Here is an 8,859-nt window from a genome sequence, read left to right on the forward strand (position 1 = left end):
ATCCTTAGGTCAGTTTCAATTCTCCTTCGGCCAACCATTCCATTCATGATTGATTTTTTTAAACGTATACACATATCCGTAAATAGGCCTCGGCTTTGGTTTTAAGTTGGTATCATCAGTTTGTTGTTGATTTTGACAGGAAGCACTGGTATGTAAAGTATTCTGGGTGGCAGAATATTGCATTTGATTAATCCTTTGTAGTCTCGATGCCTTTAAAATTCTAAGTAATTATTATTGCGTGGCCTAGCGGTACTTTTCCAGTCTTGTTAATGTAGGGGTAACATCATAGTAGTCGATCATATCTTCTTCTGGTGTTTTGTGCTATAATTTGAATGCTTCTGTTTGTTCCCCGGCAAATCGTTCATGATCATATCGATTACGAATTCAATGTGTTTCTGACGTAACATGTAGTGCATCCAAGCCAAATGCATGTATGAAATTGGTAAACCGTTCCTACTGCATACCCATCCACTCTTTATGGTCCAACTTCTTGTTCTCCTCCATTATGTGCATTTGTATATGTATGCATTTTGATTCGGACACGTATTTGAGCCACTGCATGGCTTTGGTCGAATGTTTATATCCGTGGGCTGGTATTAGTCCAATAGTCTCTGGTTTAAGATATTTAGATCTGAGTACAAGGTAACAGGCCGAGGCAATAATGATACATTCTTCGAATGGGTCTTTAGGTATGCCGCCATTGGCTTCAGTGGTGTACATGAATAGCTGACGGAAGGTTATACAGGCCTTTCGCACGATGACTAAGTCTGTGTTACAGTACTTTAAAATATCTTGTTGAAGTTACAGTACTTAAAAATATCTTCTTAAAATTCTAAGGCATCCTCTCTAAGTTCGTTGTACCATGTCTTAAAAGTGTCTCTTCCGGCTGGTTTCATGACGTCTGGGTTATAATAGCGTATGTCTGGTAAGATTTGTAGCTTGATATCTTTTTTGTTCCTTCCTATTGTTCAGATGAAGAAAATACAAAGTCCTGTGAATTCAAACATATTAAAAAGATTAAACAGAGTAGTTGGTAGAAAGTTCAGTGAATCGATCATCTTTATCTTACATCTAGGCACTTCTACCAACATGATCTTCCCACCATTTGGAAAAATCGTCGGTTTCACTCCATTTGTGAACAAGTATTGTAGTATTGGGACGGAATCATATCTTTTAAAGTTATGACACAGCACGGAACCGGATACCGGAAAATAACCACGAACAAAATGCTGCAGTTGTTTCTTCTCCTTTAAATATGTCTAAAGCGCAGCTGCAATTAATTCCAAATGTCTGACTCCAAATATCTATTCATTATGATTATATATTTGCGGTCTAAGAAGAAAGTTAATGTTATTTTTTAATGTAACGTTATAAGTATAATTCAAGTGTGGGAACCCCTTTCTCTAATACCATGTGATGAACAGTGACTCCATTTTCAATTAGAAATATGATTACATATGATATGACTACACTCGAGCTTAGAATAATGAAGAAATGAGTCAGATTTAAAACGTAGGAACAAAACCCTAATATCACAAAGTGAAAACAACCCATGCAGTTCACAGATTGGTATTTAAGAGTATCAACAATGATAAATCAGACAGACAGGTAACCGCGGTGACACATTACCAGTATATTGAACGCAATATATCTTAATATTGATGTGAGCAAAGTTCAATTGATCAGAGGTCAAAATAATGGCTCGACTGATAATAGTTGTAGGAAAGCGGTTCTTGTTATTTTTGCCAATGAAAACCAACACAGCGATCTGTGAAACGGAAGCAGAAAGATACAAATTATTATAAACATGTTTTCATCTAAGTAGAATGGTCTCGTCATCAGGAGGCAAATTAACGTTGCATTTTCAGATCAAACCAAAATTATTCGATTTGCGATGGCATTGTCATCAGCTTAATATGTAAGCCAGTCAAACGCCGATGATGTAAATTTACTAGTTGCATAATAGAGATTTCCACTAAATTGACGAATAAACGGATATACCGAAATAAAGATCATCTGTTTTGTTATGTGCTAATGACTTCAATTCACTGCTTCAATTTAAGTATAAATAATGCTCGAACTAAGGTTTTACTGATTTCTATTTCTGAATTATTGTTCTTACATTTTATGATATTACAATTTTTTCTAGCCTTATGAAAATAAAACAAATCTTATGTTTTCCTCACAGAAACAAATTTATCTATTTGTTGTTAACCTAAGATCGTCGTTGAATCGCCCCTTTTATTGTTCGAATTGCTATTTACTTAATATTCATTCATTCATTCATACCTTTATTTCCTCAAATACATGAGATATATAAACAGTTTATATATATAGCAAATAACAAAACATTATTATATGTAAAAATTGGAAAAGTATATCAAATATTTTACAATTATTTCATGAAACATTCATTTGGGGATATCTGTATTAGTACAATCTACGTTAACGTTATCACGAACAAGTCTAAATTGGCGGTTGTATTCTGCATTGTACAACATGAGCATGGCATAATTTAGTGAAGTTGATTGTGTCATCATCGCTGCTTTGTGTAGTGTTTGGTATTGTCCCAAGTAGAATAATAAAACGATTATACTGGGAGTACGAGTCAAGTTCTAGGTCGAAGTTTTCAATTATCAAGTCCCACCAGATTTGTCAGAAGACGTTGGTTGCAGAACATGTACAAGAAATATGGCAAAAAAGGTCTACGTATTGTCTATTACATATTAAACATATCAATGGTCAACCACTGGGAACGTCAGTCAATAATTTTTTTATAAAGTATGACCTTTCTTATTTCATTTACTGTTTTTTTTTTGCGTTTTTCAAATATTTTGCAAATGTAACAGTATTATGTATTCGAGAAATTTAATAAAGTCACTATCGTTATTTATGCGAGTTGACCATTCGCTGGCTTGTACGTAGACACATTCTGTTTAATGATTTTTTTCTATTCTTGTTTTGAGGGGAAGTGTAATAAATTCAAGTAAATATTCATGTAAACTATATTTATGAAGTAAGGTTACTACATCAGGAACATATCCAAGATGTTTACGACTGGGGTCCATCAATATGAAAATTAATCGATTCAAGAAGATTGCTTTAGATAAATGTTTGTTGTCCAGCACAGCTTTTGAAGAAAGAATAATTTGCGTTTATCAATCAAACTTGTGATAGAATGGAAGCCTAGAATACTTTCGCACACATCCGAACGAGTATTAATTTTGAGTTTAAGAATGTTTTTGACTATCAGGTGTTCAAATCGGTTAAGAGAAACTAAGTCTTGCGCTTGGGGTTGGACCAAAGTTCACAACCATGCAATATAGATGGAAGGGTAACAGCGAAATATAATTTAACATTATAACAAGAACACTCAGGTTAGTTGTATCCGAAGAAATTCCGTTTTATGCAAAAAACGACGAGTTCTTTCCTTTTTGACAGGCTTTAATAGTTCCTTTGTGAGTCTTTAAAGTAAGCATTTAAGATTATACCAAGATGGGTTACGTTGTCTGATATAGGAGTACACTCCTGCCCTATAGTCCAGTTAAAGTAGAATGTAGCCGACCTCGAGTTAAGCGTAAATATCACAATGTATGACTTCTGTGCGTTAAATGTAAATCGCCACATTCGTGAGAAAAAATAACAGACATCAAGCATACGTTGTAACATAACGGGGGTTGTACCAATACAAGTAATATCATCAGCTAATGATGGGGCACAAGTTACAACATTATTTAACCCAGTATATGAGTTTACATTCCGAAGATCATTTAGCAAATCATTTATAAAACTACATATAGTAAACTTAAAAGGACACCACCTTGTAGAACACCTTCATTGACAAGAAAAAAGTCAGACTCACATTGATTTACAATAATTGCACTACATGCATTATTATGAACTCCAGGGTTATCTATCAATTGCCATAATTTACCTTAAATACCTAATGTATATAATTTGACTAATAACCCCTTTCGCCATACTGTGTCGAAGGCTTTTCGACTATCCATAAAAGCTACATACACTTAACTTGATATTTCGAAGTTAAAATACACAGTTCCTTGCAATTAAATGATGCAGTGAGACAACTGAGCCCTGTTTGATACCCCTGTTGTTGAGGGTTGGGAAAGGTAATGTTTTCTGAAACTATATCTTGAATTCGAGAGTATAATGCACGTTCAAATATTTTAAGAGTACAGGAAAGACGGCTTATAGGCCTGTAGCTATCCGGTAAGTATTTCGGTTTGTTGTTGCCTTTATACAGTGGAACAATCAGTCCATGCTTCCAAGCTGTAGGTAGTTCAGCGGTTTCAACAATATTATTGAAAAAAAAAACAGGTTATAAATTTAATAATAGTTTTACTACCATACAAAATATCTTTGTGTTCAATTCGATCAATACCACTTGCTTTTCTACGTTTAAGATTTTTAGCTATGTTGGCTATCTGTGCTAGAACCACATGGAAGAGTGTCACCACGCACTAGAGATGTTTGAATGTTTTCATAAGTCTCTTCTAGCCTACGTTTGTTTTCAGCGTCAAAGTTCTCATTTTCACTTTCGCTATACAAGTCTGTAAAATATTCCTTGAAAGCTTCAGCAACTGTTTTCGGAGTATAACCAAGTTTGTCATTGAACACTATTTCAAAGTAAATTCGTTTCGATGTAGGCTTTGAACGTTTCATTAACTTCCAAAGCAGACGAATATCAGTCTGCTGCTTCATTTATAGCATCTTATGATTTTAGCAAAAACTTTTCGGATGCATATCGCTGAACGTTTTGGAAATTGTTTTTAGCATTTTTGTAATTTTGTAGGATTCGTGAAGCATTCCTCTTGGTCTGCCTTCATGCTACCAGATTCGACGCATTTCCCTTACATGTTTGTGAGCAGCTTTGACTTCAGCGCTCCAGTAGAGCTTACGTTTCGGGTTAAATCCATATTTGGGTATAGACTTGTCACTAGATAAATGTACAATTGTAACAAAGTGATAATAGATTTTATCAACAGTTTCAACGTTAGTCTCGGTACTGTCAATTAATGGTTCTAAGTTATCGCTTAAATGTTTATTGTATTGCGAAAGTAGAAGTAGAAACATAGCGCGGATTACAGTTTAAACAAAAACAGCCGATACGGGTAGATGCTCTAATGTACTGCTAATCGATTTTTTTTATTTTTTTTACAACTTTCATGTACAGTTGCGATCACTTCTAACCTCTTTTCAATCATGTCAGGATTCGCTGTCATAGAACAGTTTTAAACTGGCAGAAACTGTTCTGACCCGCGACACACCTTGTCAGGGTCTGTTAGGTCTTTGGACTAGCTCTGTCATAATCTGTCATGGGTCCTGACACCCTCCTGTCAGAAACTGTTTAGGTAGAACAGATGCGTAGTTCCTGTCAGAGTCTGACAGTTATTAGCTCGAGAATACTTCTCTGAGTGAATTTCATACTGTACATATACGTGATTCCGAAAAAAAGGCGTAGCACCCGAATCCCGATTCGTACGACGGGAAGGAAGCCTCGCTATGTTTATATATATATTTTTTTTTTATTATTTTTTTACCTGACTTTTATGTATGGCGTACAGTACCAACAAAAATGTTCCCTGCCGTACCTGCGACGCCCCTGACTTCAAAGAATTTGTACTTAAATCTTTTGGTTGCAGATCTAGACACCGGTATGATACAGGGTACATGTACCTATATATATTGACAATTTTATACAGTTTATACATAAATATTAGACCTTTATGAAACTTCAAAGTGTTCTCACTCATACACTTTGAAAGAATATGACACTTTTGAAGAATTTTGACTGATGTATATATACGTTATTGAAGAATTGTGACTGAAATATATAAGTGGCAGTCACTCACATGGTAGTTACATTAAAGAAAATTAGCATTTGAGTCAATAATTTTAGACTCATGGAAATCAAACGTGCTTTTTGTCATTAATTACATTTTGCAAGAATATGACATTTTTAAAGAGTTATTTAATGAATAAAATGCTAATTTTTCAATATAACTATCAATTGGTGGCTTCAACACATTATTTTATTGAAAAAATTAGCATTTTATTCATTAATTTTAGAACCGAAATATTTAGGTATCAGTCACCCATTTAATGCTAAAATTGTCCATTTTAACATTTGTAGAATGATTTTTGACCCTTATGTCATTAAGAATAGCTTTCACTAAAATTGTACTTAGTCATTTATGGATTTCGTGAGAATTAGCAAACATCTGAAAGTTATCGGTTACTACTTTTAAACTTATATTACAACAGAAACATAGACCTTTGATTTCATAATTAAATAATTTAATCTAATTAATATCGCTGGTGTACGCACGTATGTATGACAGAATGTGAAAAAAAAATATACATGTAAACAATGATAATTTTTGAACGATGGGTGATTGGACCGTTATTGACGGAAATTGGAACATGAACAACGATCGAGTGATTGTGGGATGATGATCACGACGAGCTTTTTATATATAAATGTACACTGTAATTAGAAATGCAATGTAAATTTTGAAATCTAGATTTTTTTCTTAATCGGATTTGCTAATTTACATTAGCCACACAGTTTCGTTTATTAATCGCGGACTTCCTGTTCTAAATTACGTCACACAGAATAGAAAATTTAGGGTCACGAAGTGTCCAGGGCTATGACAGTTTAGAACAGCTTTTCGGATTTTCTTTGTCATGATCCAGGACAGTTTCTGTCTGGATCTGTTAGGGAATAGGGCAAAATGTGTCCTGACCTAGAACAGCCTCTGTCAGACCCTGTCAGGATCTTTCAGGATTTCTGTTCTATCTGCTGTCGTAGAAACAGAAATTCTGACAGATTCTGACAGAATTTAAGAGAGGTTAGAATTGATCGCAACTGCATCTGCTGAGGTCCCTCCAGATAGTATTGAATATTGTGTTATGTAAATATTTTGTACTGATATTTTACTTAGTTTAAATGTAGTAATTATAACAGATTAATTGACTTCATGTGTTTGCGTTTGCAAAGATGTTAAAGGTTTTGACTGCATACACTCACCAACTTGTTAATATGTAAGATACAAACGTACATCAATACAAGATGTACATAAACATGTATTTGCTACATGTAGTGTTTTAAATTCCTGATACAGAGATCTTGTTGCACACAAGCAAAAATAATGAAAAAGATGTGACAGAAGTTTGATATGTGTTGAACTGGCATAAATGGGCACCTTAGGAAGTGTTCCTCTGCAAAGTATGAATTTGGTTTCTCAGTATGATGTAATGCATACAGAAAAATTGAATGCTTTTTTTATGGTTAAGAGTGCATTTGGGAAGGTGTGTATCATGTTCCTGAGAGTATATAAATTCAATTTCTGCTGTCACATTTACATGACCTGTATGTACTGACAATCGTTGTTTTGATTTCTGTACTTCCGATATAGCGAGTAGCTCAAAACGCCTCTACAAACAACAGCAACAGATAACTAGATATATTAAGCAATGATCTCCATCGGAAAGTAAAAGTGTCACGTTGGCTTTTTAAAGAAAAGTTCGCCAAGTACAACTGTGTTACTACAAAATGCGTCCGACAATGCTACATGTATCTTTATAATCAATCAAGCAATAATTAAATCCATAAAATCCATAAAGCAGTAAAAATTGGACCAATTTGGTTAATTAAGCCAAAACGCTAACAGTCTCATACATCTGAGGAACAACACAGTTCATGGTGTGACGGATGCGAATTCACCCCTTATTAAAATATCTTATATACTTCATAGTATCTACTAATTACATTCCATAATAATTTTTAAAAATCCTCAAATGCCGCATTATTCATTCCTATAATCCTATGAATATTCAATAGCTAAATTAAACAAGTGTCAAATAACTCGAATATAAGTAATGTACTACATCTTATAAATCAACCATAAATTCTTTCAGACAGCCTAGTTTCTCAGATAGCTTTGCAGTAACTTTTCTATATTTTCTATCAATTGTTTTTTATTTTGCAAAAACGCTTGAAATTAAATGTTTCAATTGATCTGTAGAAAAAAAATAGAGATGAAAAGTGTCCTGGTGTTATAACGAATGATAATAACATCCTTGCACGCAAGTATATATTGCTGTAAACTATAGTCATATATTATAAGTATAGCTACTTACAATGACGTTCGAAACATAGAATGATACTGATTTGTATGTCAATAGTTTCATTTTTGCACTTGCCTTGCAAAAGCTTGTTGCAACGGAGGTAAACAAAAATGTTTCCGAAATCACAATCTTCTTTGCCCGTTACTGTTTTGATTGCCTAAAGTTATTGGTCAAATACTGGCACTATGTAAACACTGTTTACTGTTCAATTATAAATTCGAGTGACACAAAAATTTATAAAAAGAGTCAAGACGCACAAATAACTCTAAAAAAGCAACAAAAAGGAAGAATCATGGCCACAAGAAACAGTGTAGAAAGGATGTATATGTAATAATATGTAGTAAGTTTTGCTTTTATAAGCACGCACCGCGAGTTTCAACATTCTTGAATTCTCAATTTGACTTTTACTACCAGCCTTAGATAGATTTATGTCCATGTTTTGTTTTAGCGGGCCTGATTCAAAATTTGTACCAAAACCGGAAATATTACATTTTTACACAGATGTTGAGAATAATTTACATATAACTTGTGGCATAAACAAATACACAACTGACAGCTTTGCATAAATACATACATATATACCTAAATGATTGCCTTTTTTATTTAAAAAAGAAACATGCTTCTATTTGAATACATTCTGAGCTATATTTATCAGACAGGAACAGCCAGACGAACAACAGAAAAAGATGCGACAGTGCATCCTACTTT

At 33.8% G+C, this 8,859-nt stretch overlaps 1 protein-coding gene across 1 annotated transcript in view; it reads right to left on the bottom strand.

The window, feature by feature from the left end:
- Positions 1-8,859, bottom strand: part of LOC148616990 (uncharacterized) — a 52,710-nt gene that overhangs the window by 32,858 nt on the left and 10,993 nt on the right. The gene's annotated exons all lie outside the window — the stretch shown is intronic.

This window comes from Perna viridis, chromosome 5, assembly GCF_037379345.1.
Source record: "Perna viridis isolate PV_CMFRI_1.1 ecotype Kerala chromosome 5, ASM3737934v1, whole genome shotgun sequence".
In the NCBI taxonomy this organism is placed as follows: domain Eukaryota; kingdom Metazoa; phylum Mollusca; class Bivalvia; order Mytilida; family Mytilidae; genus Perna; species Perna viridis.